The 16,277-nt window shown below is 36.2% G+C and overlaps 1 non-coding gene across 1 annotated transcript; it reads left to right on the forward strand.

Moving 5' to 3' along the window:
* The first annotated feature begins 1,108 nt into the window (after positions 1–1,108).
* LOC145013535 (small nucleolar RNA R71) lies at positions 1,109–1,215 on the forward strand. The gene has a single exon (XR_013665088.1). It is a non-coding gene; the product is annotated as a small nucleolar RNA R71 (small nucleolar RNA).
* Positions 1,216–16,277: the final 15,062 nt, after the last annotated feature.

Below are 16,277 nucleotides of genomic sequence, written 5' to 3' on the forward strand. Positions count from 1 at the left end.
GTTAGTGAGGAGTTCCTTAAGGAACTTAGCATACTTGGGCATTTGCATGACGACTTCAATGAAAGGAATGTTGATTTGAAGAGTTTTAATATGGTCTAGAAACTTCTGATATTCCTCTTCCTGCTTCTCTTTCTTGGCTCGGGCTAGGTATGGCATTGGAGGCTGGTATGGTTTCAAGGGAGGCTCTTCATTCGTTTTAGCAGAGGTACTCGCCGAGTCCATCGGCCCTACTCGGCGAGTAGGACTCTCAGATTGTGAATCTTGGTTTTCTACTTGTTCTTCCGTTCCTTCCTTCTGTGAGTCCTTGGTTACTTCAGTTCGAATGGGGGCTAGGGGAGTAATGATCTTCCCACTTCTTGTTGTAACAATATTTACTTGTGCGCCTCGTGGGTTGTTCTCGGTTTTGCTAGGAAGCTCACCCGGTGACCTTTGGTTTAGTTGTTGAGCAAGTTGCCCAAGCTGTGTTTCTATGTTGTGGATGGATGCTTGCTGGTTCCTGAGCATTGTCCTTGTTTCTTGGATAGCAGCATCATGGTCACTATGTCTTTTCTCGGAAGCAGCCACAAATTTAGTTAACATATCTTCCAAGCTTGGCTTCCTCTCTTGCACCGGCTCCTCCTTTTGGTAAAAGCCTCTCCCTTTTTGTCTATACTTCTCCTCCTTGGCCTTCTTGTACTCTTCGTAAGGCAGCCACTCTTTCTTTTGTTTGCGCCAGTCCTCATCATACCGGTCACCGCTCGAATAACATGCTTGTGCCTTTTTGTTGCCATTCTCATCCAAATCGCAATCTCTAGTGAGCTGAGGTCCATTGCAGTTTTCACAACCCACCCGTATAGCATGGATAGTTTGATCCATTTTGTCCATTCTCCTATCCATGGTTTTTAACATGGCCATGACCGCGGATAAATCTTCAGTATCAGCGTACGCGGCTCCCCTCGTGACATCATTCCTAGGGTTGTGGTATTCTCTAGAGTGTTTAGAGAATTCTTCAATCAATTCTTTAATCACCAGGGGTGGCTTCTTTGTAAGTGGGCCTTGTGAGTCTAGCAACTGCCGGGTCGTGACATTGACTCCATCATAGAAGATGGAAACTTCTTGCTGGCTGTTTAGATCATGGTGTGGGCAATTTCTTAGCAGACTTTTGTACCTCTGCCATGCTTCATATAAAGACTCTCCAGCTTGTTGTTCAAAGTTTGCAATGGCCTTCTTCAGTTTGGCTATCTTGGATGGTGGGCAAAAGTGATCAATAAATTCTTCCTTCATTCTGGCCCAAGTAGTGACTGATCCGGGGGGAAGTGACTTGAGCCAGTCTTTAGCAGCACCCTTGAAGGTTACCGGAAGCATACGAAGTAGTTGAGTTTCGCGGGTTACATTTGGAATGTTGAAGTAATCAGCAACATCATTTACTTCATCCAAATGTTTGTAGGCATCTTCATGATCTTTCCCATAGAAAGGTATTTCCTTGAGTGAAGCTAGGATATGCCCTTTTAGCTCGAAGGTGGCAGTCGCGGGAATTGCGGGTTGCACAAGTCCCGGGCCATAGTCGTCGCGCATCCTCTTCTTCCATTCTCCCATGGGGATTTCATCAATGTTAGCCATAGTGAACGCTAACTCTTCCTCCGATTCGGTTTCTTGCTCGTACGTTGCCTCCTCTTCTTCCTCGGTCTCGTATCCAATATCTTCTTGAATTGGCTCCTCAATTATCAAAGAAGAGCTAGAAGCTCCTGATTTACTGCTCTTCTTTTTCCCAAAAACAGTCTTCAAGTTGGACAATGGTGATTTCTTTGGTGTGCTTGAACTCTCCACGTCCTTCCCTTTGTTTCTTTTCAATGCGGATTCGGGGTCTTCAAACGGGGGTACCAGTGGTGTGTTTGCTCCTCTGGTCATGAAAGTCCTGAAATCAATCAAATAAAAAAAAATCGTAAAAAGAACAAAAAGATTATAAAAAAAAAATTGCTGACTAAACTGCTACTCGCCGAGTAGGTGCGATTGCACTCGACGAGTATCAGTGATTTTTCAAAAAAAATTTCTAAGCTTTAAACTAACTAAAACAGATACTAAAACCTAATTACCAGTTACTAAATTGCAATAAATGAACTTTATGCAAGTAAACTCACACAAAGGATCGAAAAAATTAGGAATTAGCTTAATTATTTAGAACCGTTCCCCGGCAACGGCGCCAAAAACTTGATGTGTGTAAATTCAACTAGTTTTATCCCTACTTTTTATTAATAATTTGAGCACACAAAGGCAGTGAACCTGTCTTTAAGTGGTATAGATTGCTAAGTAAGGTATCGAACTCAGGGAACGGAAAATTAAACTAATAGCTAATTTTAAATAAAACAAATAATAAAAGTAAAGGGTTTTTCTCTAGTTTTGCAAGACTAGAAACTTAGACAAACTAAATTAACTAATTAACTAAAGCAACAACTATTAACCAAATTTGATAAAGATGTTTCTATTTAGGTTCAACCAATTCACTCCTATGGTTATTTAAGTTAAGGTGGTTTAATTGCTATTGGTTACCAATTATAATAGTTAGGTTCATATTCATTACTCCTAACCCTTAGACAATTTACTAATTTAAGCGTTGATCAAGTGTTTAAACTAATTAATTCCCTAGATTAATTATTTGGATTAAATAAGATTTGTAATGGTTAATTAAGTTATTAATTCAATTAACCTCTTGTTGATGGTTTCTCAAACAAGCTCACACATTAATCTTCCTATTTTCTTATTAATCTTAGTTTCATAATCATTACTTCTAAGCATATGGTTTAGCATTCACATAGACATATGAGGTTAACAATTAAGTGATGTTCATGCAACCTAATTGCCTTCCAATTAACAGAAAATAGTAGTGATTAATACATAAGGTTCTTTAACAAACTTAATTTAATAAATCACCAATAGACAATTAAGCAAAAATCAATAATTAAACCATAGGAGTTCTTTGGTATTCCCCAAACAGAAACAAAAACGAATTTAGTTCATAATTGCAGCAGAAACAAACATAAAAACAAAGTTTACTAAAGCAAACATGTTCAATTCCTAAGTCTAAGAGGTAGAATTAACCTAATTGCTTGAATTCTTCCAACCCTTGAAGCCTAGGGTTCCTTAACGCCTTCTGAATCTCTTAGTCGCAGCTAATCCTTCAAAAATCGCTAGGGGTCCCTTCCCATGAGATAAGGATTCGTCTTTTATAGATATCCCAAAACAAGGTGTACTCGGCGAGTAGCAGAATCAACTCGCCGAGTAGATCCATACTTATCCGTCTTAAATCAGCAGTCGTATTTATCTTCTGGCATATCCTCGTGTACTCGCCGAGTAGAGTCGATCTACTTGCCGAGTAGAACTCCTTCTTTCACTCTTTAATCTTCAATTGCTTTCCTTTTCTCCTTTTTGCTTCCAAGCACATCTTTTGGACTGAAAACACAATTCACAACATTTTAAGTACCTTTTGTCCACATTATTCACATAATTAATAAAAAATAACTAAGAATATATGCTAAATAATTAACTAATTATGCACATATCAGACTGCTAGGGGAGTTGATGCAATTTGGGTGATTGTGGACAGGTTGACGAAGAGCGCTCACTTCCTTGCTATCAGCGAGAGTTCTTCCGCAGAGAAGTTAGCAGAGATGTACGTGAGGGAAGTGGTATCTCTGATGGGTTTTGGTCCTAAGAACATCCTATGTGCTCATACAAACCCTAATGCTTGGATCTAGGTTTCTCTATTGTACATGCAATTTATCCAAGACTATAAACCCTAATTCTAGCATTCAAATAATCATATTAACATGAGAATAGGTTTATAATGTTACCTTGATTGTTATGTAGCAATAACAATCCCAAATCTCCTTGAATTGACTTTGGAAGGCTTAGAGTCACAAGTGTCACTCCTCTAATGGTTCACAAACACCATAAGCAAGAGGATGAAGAGGAGAGAGGTTGGAGGCTGCCCAAAACGTGTGAAACCCTAGAAAGATCATTAGCCACGTTTTTGGGTCATAAGGGTCTTATATATAGTAACGCTATTAGGGTTATCTAACAAGGAAACCCTGGATTGGATGCTTAAGCCCTAAGCAACCCATGGAGCCCTTTCCTCAAGGCCTTGGATGATTTCATATGGGCTTCCCCATAGAATTCGTCCACCTTATTATATAAGGCAATCCATGGCCCAAATTATAATTATCTTGTAATTACAATTCCATTCCCTTAAGTTTAATTAATCTCTTTTAGTCACAAAACTAATTACTAATTAATTATTGACTAATATTAATTAAACAATATGATTTCTCCTTTAATATATTATTCTCATAATATATTATTAAATCATATTTAATCCTTTCTCTCCATAATTCATCCTATCAAGTTGCTTTGGTGAAGGCAACCCAAAAGGACCATGCACCATCGGGTCAAGTACATACCAAAATAGTTATGGACTTAGACACTAATCCAACAATCTCCCACTTGGATAAGTCTAATAACTATTATGAGTATGACTTCAGATCCTGATCTGCAATCGTAGCTTTCCAAAGCCGTTGTCAACTCTGATCCTATCATATACGCGTGTCCTTAGATAAGGGATCATATATTCCTCCATTCTAGATATCGTCTGAGATATGATTTCTAATCATTCTCTTTGTACTATTTCTCGATCTCCGATTTATGACGACTGACTAATTGAACAAATCAAATTAGCCCTAGCCCGGCCGAGCATTTACGTTTGTCATCACTAAACCATAGAGGGGCCCAAAGATATCGCTTTTGTCTTACTTTGGATAAAAGGAACGGATAAACTTTGATACAATGCTTGCTTGCACTCACTCACCGAATCACACACAACAATATGTTTTATAACACCAAGTTACTAGTGTGTTTTCATATTATCAATGTGCAACCGATTACGAAGATACAACTCACACATCTCGGTTTCAAGAATATAAGATGTTATTGTCTCATGGAGTGATCCAAGTGAGCGTGGGTTTAATCCAATGCTCAAATTCATATTCATAAGCACTCATGAACGTTGCAGCAAACATTTGCTTATGTCTAATACTCTTTTAGACAATCCACACACCAATTCACGACAGTCTTCATTCATACCTACTTCCAACATATGAACGATTGTGGCCCGTTCGAATTATTCGATTATTCTTAATAAATTAAATTATTCAGGAAGTCAAAACATGCAAAGTGAAACACAAGAATAATACTAATCCCATATGGCCTCAAACCTTTGAGTATAAATAAAACACCTTTTATTTATCACCATATTGATTACTCATTATTTGTCGTTTCGGATAATCAACTTCTTACTTGAATTTCTACACTTATCCCATGCTCATAGCATGCACACAATGTTTACCTATGGTTCTTACTTTGTGAAATAGATCAAATTGAACACATTTCCAATCATTCTCATTTCACAACTCTAAATCCTTTTTCATATGTGAAAGAATATCAAATTCTTGCTACTTATAGAATATGCTAGATTCTAACATTCTATGCAACGATCCTTTCGTAATGTCACTGCACCAAAGTCACAAAGACTATTGCCAATGATATTACAAAATCTTCTATTGGAGATTGTTACAAGACAATTCCTTAGATATGATGTCTCTCACTCAAAGTACATTCTTTGAACATCCTTTTGCATAAAAGTTTCTAATCTAGACATAGATTTTCAATATTCAATTCCCAATATGGACACGCTTCCATATTTTCCATTTGACAACTCATTCTTAATAGAATCTTTTCTATTCATAATAATGTCGATATGGTCCATTCAATACCATGCTTCCAACTACTCACAAGCAACCAATCCTCGTCGAACTTTGGATTGTCCTTTGATAGTTGTTTAATTATTTTAGTCCAAACCGATTCTAGTCCTTTTTCCCTCTAAATGCGCTAGGCATTTAAAAAAAATTTAGAATGGTCAAACATTAAAGCATTTGCAATCGATCCTATACCCGAAGCGTATTGGACACGGTGCATAATATTTTATTTGTTATGTTCTCAAAATTCGAATTGTGAAGAGGAATGCCGTTATCATAATCGAAAATTTAAGAACACACTATGTACCTTTGACTAAATTTATCAACATTTCTCAACCTAAGCCTTTAGATTTGAAATGAAGCATAATATTCTCTCCCTTAATTATAGAAAAACAACTATTCCATCCTTACAACTTTGCAAAGAATGACTCTTGTTTTCTATAATTAATATTGCCAACTTGCAATACTTTCCATAATAATCATACAATCATAACTTTTATGCTCCCACTAGCTTCGACATGTATTCAAAACATCTTAACTTCCAGAAAAACATTACCTATTGAATTTCTTAAGTCCATGTTTCTAATACTTAATGCTTTTATCAAGGCCTCTTAAGCTAGCTTATACACCTTTGCCTTAGATAATTCATATGTGTGTCTAAACAATTAAGACTAATTGCCAAACCTCACAATTCAAATCATGGAAAGGGATACCGTAACCATAATTGAATCCGAGAATGCAACTTTACAATCACTATCTTCTTAAAATATTTCTTAGTGAAAGCATTTCCTCACAATCATTTTCATGAAGGAGGAAATCTTATGACACTTAGATTTTATTGGAGTATATGTTCCTATCCATGTGAATTTGTCAAAACCAAATTTTACGACAAATTCAAACTCATATGGACCGAACTCTTTTAATCTTGATTTCTTGCCTTATGGTAGCACAGCTGCCCACCACGTCTTCCAAGTAGTTAAGCAGCTCACTTTTTCCTATCAATGTACCTTTCATTGATTAAGGTGCTTTGCCTTTTATGCATTCAAAATGAGAACTCATAGGACTCACATGCATAATTAACTCAATTGGAACAACACAGAATAAAAATATTGTCAACACGATAGGTTGTAAAACTCAACTCGTGTGCTAGTGATGATCGTTAAGGTTTATTTGATTTGTTCTTGAAACCTTTCAAGAGCATTAAGACTCCCACTGACTCCTTGACATATAAGATTCTTGTGTCAATAACCATTTCTTGACAAAAAAATATTCAATAGTTAGTGTATCTTTTATCAAAACACTTCATAAATTGGTCCTAGTTGGTCTTTGTCTTATCCAAGACATCACAACTTTCCACATTTGATGAATGTTATAAACCTTTAATACTTTTCACTCATTGTCACAATCTTAACTTTAAGACTTGTTATTGGAACGAAGTATGATAGACTTCTTGATTTAACCATTTCTTCAATCCTTGATTCCTCTTCTTAAACATACAATTATACTAAGATTCACTTAGAGGATCAATTGAGATATGGTTCTTAATCATTAAGACCTATCATAAAGCATAAAAGCTACTCTCTCTTCTTCTTGGAATGGAGAAACTTTTATCTTTCTGCCTACTTGATTCTTCTTATTCGTTTTGCTATTGATTTAAACCTTTTTAATCAATTCCGAATTATACTTAATCTTATAAGTATAATCATATTTACTAAACCTTTAGTAAATCATGACGAATATCTTTGTTTCTCTTATCGTGGACTTGATCAACACACAACTTTGTGTGCTCGATCTCCTAGTCGTTTCACTTGACACTTTGTCAACGAATTAGTCTAATTTCCAAATATGAAATTTCTCATTCATCATGCAACCAAGTTGCGTGATTCCGAATTTCTGTCCAATTGAAATCAGGGCGATGAGAAACTCTCCCTATTTGGTAAATTCTCGACATTTCCATAATCACCATAAATAAGAATCATATCCATTTGTTGTAGAAATATGCAAACATCAATTTTCATAACGATTTCATTGCAAGGAATTGAACAAATAAATAAATAAGTCAAACAAAATTTATTTTATTTATAAAAGCAGCGGAAAACATTTGTCCTTACAATGCAAAATCCATTGAAAACTATGTATTTCAAAAGGAAAATTTCTAACAACTTTATCATAACTATCTAAGCTCAAAATCTAATCTTCAAGTCCATGCGATCAAGATCTATTTCTTGTGATTAGATTCATCTTGCTCTTTCACCAAGCTTCCTTTCTTTTCACCGATCCTACAAAAACATTCAAATGCAATCTTATCACATCATGTATTTTGAATCAATGAATAGGAACTTAATGAAGTTAGATAGAGGATTTTACCTAAAGCGCAGTCATACTGTTTGACTCTCCCATCTTTGGAATTTTCAGGCTCTTGGGGCAGACTTCTATCCAACTTCCTTTCTCTAGGCAGCAAACGCAGGTCGGTTCTCCTAGAACGTCCTCGGAAGCATGGTCGGTTGACTTTCCCAACAAATATGCTCCATTGCTTCACCAAATCATTTCTGATTCAGCAGCAATGAGCATGTAAGTTAGGTCAATGAGGTTGTCGTCATGATCCATCATATAATACTTTCTTTTGAACTTATTATATGATTCCGGGAGTGATTGCAGAACCCAGTTCACAGCCAACTCATCGGGAAATGACACACCCAACATTGTCAACCTATCAATGTGTGATTTCATTCCTAGAACGTGGGCACACACGGGCTTACCATCTTCATGTTTCATTTCCAAAAGGGCTTTAGTGATATTGAACCTTTCAATTCTTCGATCTTGTGGGTTAGGGAGAACAATTGGAGGAGGAGGAGGAAATGAAACATGATATCTTGTTCCTCGATCGAATCGTGGAATACCATCTTCATGTGGAATGCTTGTTCCACGGGATTTGGGAAGACCATGGTTGTTGAACTTTGACATCTACAAAACGGGAGAAAACAAATTCAAGTTAGTTGATCGATTGAGTCCTTAGTAAATCACCCAAATGAGATACTAAGGCTAGGACCCAACACAATACACTACAACCTAGAAAAGGGATGTCGTAATCTAGTTGCAGAATATTTGAAGGTAAGTGAATGACGATTCACTAATTTCCACCATGAAAAACAAAAAAGAAATTTAAGTTTTAAATCTATGAAAACTTCTAGATCCTATGAGATTCATTGAACATTTCAATGGCATGTTTAAATCTCGATATGCCCCTCTTGTTTGTGACTGGGATGCTGAGGATCACAAAGCGGGTGTGAATAACCATGCAAACTTACATGGTGCCCTCACATGTTACAATCACCTATTCGATGTGCCGGTAAATCACACACGCTCCACCGAACTATGACAAACATTGAGTCACCCTTTGCTACCTTTGCTTAGAACCATTTAGTGTGCCGGTAAACCACACACGCTCCACTAACGTCTTCGCAAGGGCACAAAGTGTAATTTCATGGAATTGCATCAATTCACTTTGCCTAAGTAACTAAGATTGGGAATTTGTAAAAACATTTAGTTACTTTTGTATTTCATTATACTTATAATGGAAGGTTTCGTCCTATCCTACCCGTTCGGCTAACGACCCTCCACTAGTCAAGAGTGCGGTGGGTAAGAGTGGATACCTATTCAATCGCCATTTTATAGGCAATTTCCTTAAACACCCCTTATAGACCAGCTTCGTGAATGAGGCCTACTAACGGTAAGACTGACTTTTACTCATACATATATATAATGTTATACTTTTAATGTTATATATATAGTATAGGGTGCATTTTACACTTTTAAAATACTAGGTGATCAAATTTAACAATTATACTTTTAATTCAATTAAATTGTAAACCTAAACTTTTATGGATTTATTAAAATTCTTTAATTATACTCCTTAATTAATTAATAAAACCATAAGGGTGTGATTTGAACTTTTCAAAACATTACTAGGGTTTTAGAATTTAGCATTCCTAATTAAACTTTTAATCAACTTTTAAATTCCAAAACTTGAGGGCAAGTTTTGAAACATTTCAAAACATTAGGGTTTAGAATTTAAATATACATCAAAATTAAACTATTAATCAAAATTTAATTTCCTAAACTTGAGGGCAAGTTTTGAAACCTTTTTCAAAACATTAGGGTTTCAACTATCTAAATTTCAAAACAACAAAACTTTTGGGTTCAAATTTAAACTATAAAACCTAAATGGGAGAATATGAAACTTTTCATAACAACAAGGATCAAATAACAAATAATCTAAATTAACATTTAATCACATAATTATCCATATTTGATTTATTTAATGATTTCTTGCAAAACAATTTATCAATTTACTCAAAACAATTAATCAATTATCACATAAGGAAACAATTATCTTATTAATTGATAAATATCTTCAATTAGATCAAAATTATAGTCAAATATATCATATAATCAGATTAATATTGATCTAACATGATAAGGTAACTATCCATAGGCAAAAACAACAAGAAAACCCGAGATACCCTCCATCTGACGAGTTGACTCGTCGAGTCCATCCTCCAAAACACCAAAAATCGAATTTTTTGAACATGTAATGCATCAATACAATAGAAACCAGTCTAGGCTCTGATACCACTGATGGGTTTTGGTCCTAAGAACATCTTATGTGCTCATACAAACCTTAATGCTTGGATCTAGGTTTCTCTATTGTACATGCAAGTTATCCAAGACTATAAACCCTAATTCTAGCATTCAAATAATCATATTAACATGAGAATAGGTTTATAATGTTACCTTGATTGTTATGTAGCAATAACAATCCCAAATCTCCTTGAATTGACTTTAGAAGGCTTAGAGTCACAAGTGTTACTCCTCTAATGGTTCACAAACACCATAAGCAAGAGGATGAAGAGGAGAGAGGTTGGAGGCTGCCAAAAACGTGTGAAACCCTAGAAAGATCATTAGCCACGTTTTTGGGTCATAAGGGTCTTATATATAGTAAGGCTATTAGGGTTATCTAAGAAGGAAACCCTAAATTGGATGCTTAAGCCCTAAGCAACCCATGGAGCCCTTTCCTCAAGGCCTTGGACGATTTCATATGGGCTTCCCCATAGAATTCGTCCACCTTATTATATAAGGAAATCCATGGCCCAAATTATAATTATCTTATAATTACAGTTCCATTCCCTTAAGTTTAATTAATCTTTTTAGTCACAAAACTAATTACTAATTAATTATTGACTAATATTGATTAAACAATATGATTTCGCCTTTAATATATTATTCTCATAACATATTATTAAATCATATTTAATCCTTTCTCTCCATAATTCATCCTATCAAGTTACTTTGGTGAAGACAACCTAAAAGGACCATGCACCATCGAGTCAAGTACATACCAAAATAGTTATCGACTTAGACACTAATCCAACAATCTCAGCATGGGGTGCTGATCTCGATTGTCTCAGACCGGGATGTACGTTTCACTTCCAGATTCTGGAAGAAGTTTCATGAGGAGCGGGGTACTAGGCTGCATTTTAGTACCGCATATCACCCCCAGATAGACGGACAGAGTGAGCGGACAATTCAGACGCTTGAGGACATGTTGCGGGCATGTGTGATGGATTTCGGGGGGAGTTGGGATACGTACTTCCCCTTGGCAGTGTTTTCTTACAACAACAGCCATCATTCGAGCATTGGTATGCCACCCTTTAAGCTGTTGTATGGGAGGAGGTGTCGGACCCCCATTTGCTGGGGAGAAATCGGACAGCGTGTTATGGGCAACACTGAGATCGTACTTCAGACGAAAGAGCAGATCCAGCAGGTCAGACAGAGGTTATTGACCGCTCAGAGTCGACAGAAGAGTTATGCGGACAAACGCCGGTCCGAACTTGAGTTTCAGGTCGACGACTTTGTGCTTCTGAAGGTCTCTCCTTGGAAAGGAGTGATTCGATTCAGGAAGAGGGGCAAGTTGGGGCCCCGATATATTGGTCCATTTCGGGTGATCGCGAGCATAGGCAGGGTAGCCTATCGATTGGAATTGCCAGCAGAGTTAGGACAGATTCACGACACTTTCCATGTGTCGCAATTGCGGAAGTGTAGAGCCGATGACTCGGCAGTGGTTCCATTAGAGGATATTTAGGTGGATGCAAGTCTGATTTATGCTGAGAGACCAGTGGCAATCAGAGATCGGAAAATCAAAGTTCTGAGGAACAAGGAGGTACCTTTGGTTTTGGTTCAGTGGCAGAATCGGAAGGGGTCCGAGATGACTTGGGAGCCGGAGCGTGAGATGCGAGAGCAGCATCCGGAGTTATTTGCAGAGCGAGACTTCGAGGGCGAAGTCTAGTTCTAGTGGGGGAGAATTGTAACAGCCCAGATTCCCAGGTATTTATTATTATTATATTTTGGAGAATTGTGAGTGGACTCGGCGAGTTGGAGCTCAAACTCGCCGAGTAGGATCGCGATTTGGTGGGTTCGTCTCTGGACTCGGCGAGTCCAAGGAATGGACTCGGCAAGTCCACACTGTTTAATGAAACCCTAATTTTCGGGGTATGAGACCTATTTAAGGGGGTTTATGGCCGTCATTTGCGGCCACCAACCCTAGAGAGAACCCTAAAGAGCCTGTGAGCATTTTGTGAGAGAGAAGAGGAAGATCCTTGACTTTTTGTGGGTATTTTTGCATATAGAAGATGATTAAGGCAAGAGGATACCAAAGAAGGTGCTAATCCAGTGATTTCTGAGCTCAGGGACTTCATTTGAGGTATCCATTCGTTCCTTTCTCAATCCTTGTTGTGAATCTTAGAGTTAGGGTTTCTTTGTGGAGAGATCCATGGAGTGATTGGCCTCTTCTTGTTGTTGGTACTTTAGATCTGGATCCAAAGAGGTCCAGAGACCCTTTTCCCTCAAGCTTTATGAGTGTTAATGGAGGCCATGATCTTAGAATAGCATTCTAGAGATCATATCACCAAATAAGGCCTTTGAACCTTTGCATGAGCACCAAGATTGTGACTTTACGTGATGAATGTGCTTGGAAGGACTGGATCTAGGAGTTATTGGAACGGATCTGACCTCAGGAGTGAGTTTGAGTTCATGGATGGCATAGACTCACCGAGTCCGAAGAATAGACTCGGCGAGTAGCATGAAGATTGTCCATAACCACTCAGCGAGTGGTCTTACCGAGTTAAGGGGCTAACTCAGTGAGTCAGGGAGACTCAGAGAGGGTTGACAGGTGGACTGAGTCAAACTGGAACTCGCCGAGTTGTTTTGAGAATCGGCGAGTTGAGTCGCGGTGGCCCCGCGATTCATGCCAGGTGGAACTCGTCGAGTCAGGGGAGTACTCGACGTGCCAAGAGAGAATCCGAGGGAGTTAGCGAAAACGTGTAGACTCGCCGAGTCGCTCTAATGTACTCGCCGAGTCTGCTCAAAGTTGACCGTTAACCAGAGTTGACCTGTGTTGACTTAGTGGGGTCAGTCAACCTTAGTTGTGAAAATGTTAATTAGAGATGTATTGTATTATAGGAGGATTATAGCTCGGGGAATCGAGCACGAGTGGGTTCAGGGATTTGGGAGCTATCGAGATACACGAGGTGAGTCTTCTCACTATACTTTACCTTGAATAGGTAACTAGAGTTATGTGATACAGTGGTTGTATGTTATATATGTGTTATGTGTTGCGCCGCATTATTCTTTGTGATTTATGTTGTGCATGTCTACAGAGTTAGAACCTAAGGGTTCACAGAGTTTGTGTGCACGGACCCACAGAGTTATATGTGGTATTTTGGGGAACTCACTAAGCTTTGTGCTTACAGTGTTTGGTGTTATTTGTTTCAGGTACTAGTGACGACCGTGGGAAGGCGCCGGCTTGATCAGTACACATGCATGGGATTTTACGATTATGAGATCTTGCGATTTTTGTATTACTTGGATTGATTTTCAAACATGGTTGTTTTATGAATATCAAGTGAATTATGTTTTATAAAAATTGAAAAAAAAATGTTTTGAAATTTACGGTGTTACACAGGATTTTCAAATAGAACATACTATACATACAGTAATGAACAGCATGTTAGAAAATATTGGATTTTCTTGGGAAACATGCATACAATTTTCAGATTCATTAACAAGTTTTCACTACAAAACATTCTTATGAACTCACCAGCTTTATGTTGATACGTTTTCAAAATCGCTTGTATTCCCAGGGCATCAGTAGACAGGTACTCTCATCGGCTTTTTGACAAAACGGGGCATTCAGAGTCTCGTCTTTATATTTTTGCTACTTTTGATGTATACAAACAATGAGACAATCAAATGTAAATATTCATATTATATTGTAATGGTTGTGTTTACCTTGATTACTATTATGCAATTGTTGTGATACTACACATGATGTCCTCCACCCCCGAACGTTTATGCCGTTTCGGTTTGGGGGTGTGACACCACATTACATTTTTCATAGTATTCGAAAAACCTATCTAATTATTACAGTGAAACTTTCTTTGTATTGGATAAAATTTGTTATAACTGGGTACATTTTTTTAAAGAACATGTAATTATAAGTTTATAACCTGGACACTTTTGATTATGAGTAATGATAGTTGATTTGTGTTTATCTTAGTGATTACAAGTCTTTTACTTACAGTTGAAATGGAAGTTTTGTTCATTTGTTCATATTCTTTTCTCTTTGATCTGATTTACATTGTCCCGACAACAATGAACATTACCTTCATATGGAGCTATATGCAATGTCAATAATAGGAGTCGGTTTTGACTTTTGTGATGAACTATGTTGACTTATCTAGACGATTATGCTTAGTATGTTGACAGAGAGATAATCTATGCTTTAACTTTAGATTTGATCAAAGCTATAGCTAGATTTTGGGTTATTTTTTTGGATTTATATTTCCTCCTGTTCTAACATGTATAGGGTTCTACGAGACACTAAATGTTAAAGTTTCTATGTAGCTATAGGATATTTCCTCAAACAAGTTATATGGGATTATTTGTTTTTTTATCTAATCTATTCAAATATTAATTAGTTTCCTTTTGGTCATTCCAACTACTTTTGTTCCTCCAAGCCAATTGTATATTATGCCTTTTTCCAAGGTTCATTTTTCAATATATTTAATTAATAATACGAATATCTAAGTTCAATATATCATAACAAGATTGAAATTGGATCCTATGCAGATGTTGCACCTCGAGTTATAAAAACAATAGAGGTTGGCACTTAATACTTACTTTATTGAACAAAAAAGACAAATTTTCTCTTCATATGAACTTTAATCATTTGAATTTTGATATTTACGCATCTCTGATACTTTTGTACCTGTGTTAATTTCTTTTAGCTTTCATTGGTTGCTGCTTCGATGAATCAATGATTTAATTACAAAGATAGTTGGGCATGCATGAATACAAGTTATCTTTTTGGTCATTATAACATTAAAAATTGATTTTTCTGTAATCAGCTATTTGAAACTCAATAAAATCTTCATGTTTTGTTCATTTTTTTGGCGAATCCATCCCCACAAAGCGGGAATTCCTCCTTAGTTAATATGTGAAATACAACTTTAACCCTTACCGTACAAAAAAAGAGTTTAATGATCAAATTATAAAAAATATAATAAAGTTGGGTTGTAACATTTTCACTTAACAAGTACTATATTATAACATAAACTATATTACTAAAACAACAGTTTAATTTCTGGAACAATTTGAAGACTACATATTTTAATTTTAAGTTAGTTTGGACGATTTTTCAATACGTTTGGTATATTCGATCCCTTTCTTTCAAGTATTTTCAACCTAAGTATAAACTATTAAATTTAACCATTTGAACCGTTAAAAGTGGAATTTTAACCAAAATCAAAATACCTTTTGAACAATTTTGTATGAATCATTATTGTCAGTGGGTATTCATTTTTCAAATATTCTTTTTTCACATGGGTTTTGGAACACATCGACGTGATTTATTTGGATATTACGGTTTACCGTTTTTTCCTTTTATGTAATAATAACCGTGTAATTCCATGTCTTAAAAAAATCTATATAAAATCCATATTATTATGTGTAAGAACCATGTGATTCCATGTCTAACAAAATCTATATAAAATTGACATATGATTACATACTAAATTTAACCAAAACTTTACTTTTCTCCTTGATTTAAAACTCAAAATATGATGGAGGCAAAAGAGTGAAATTGGTAACATCATCATTACTATTGCTTTTTGTGATTTAAATATGTTGTCCTTTACACATCATATTTGTCCCATTCCGCTCTTCGGCTCTTCCACAGGTTATAAGAATTCTACTATTATTTTTTCGATTACTTACAACTACAATTACAATTACAATAAAGTTATATTATATCTTTTATTTCCTTTAGTACATCCAATATATATATATATATATATATATATATATATATATATATATATATATATATATATATATATATATATATATATATAGAGGTTCATTTAAGACCACCTATAT

This window comes from Lactuca saligna, chromosome 8 (assembly GCF_052625555.1).
Source record: "Lactuca saligna cultivar CGN05327 chromosome 8, ASM5262555v1, whole genome shotgun sequence".
NCBI lineage: Eukaryota > Viridiplantae > Streptophyta > Magnoliopsida > Asterales > Asteraceae > Lactuca > Lactuca saligna.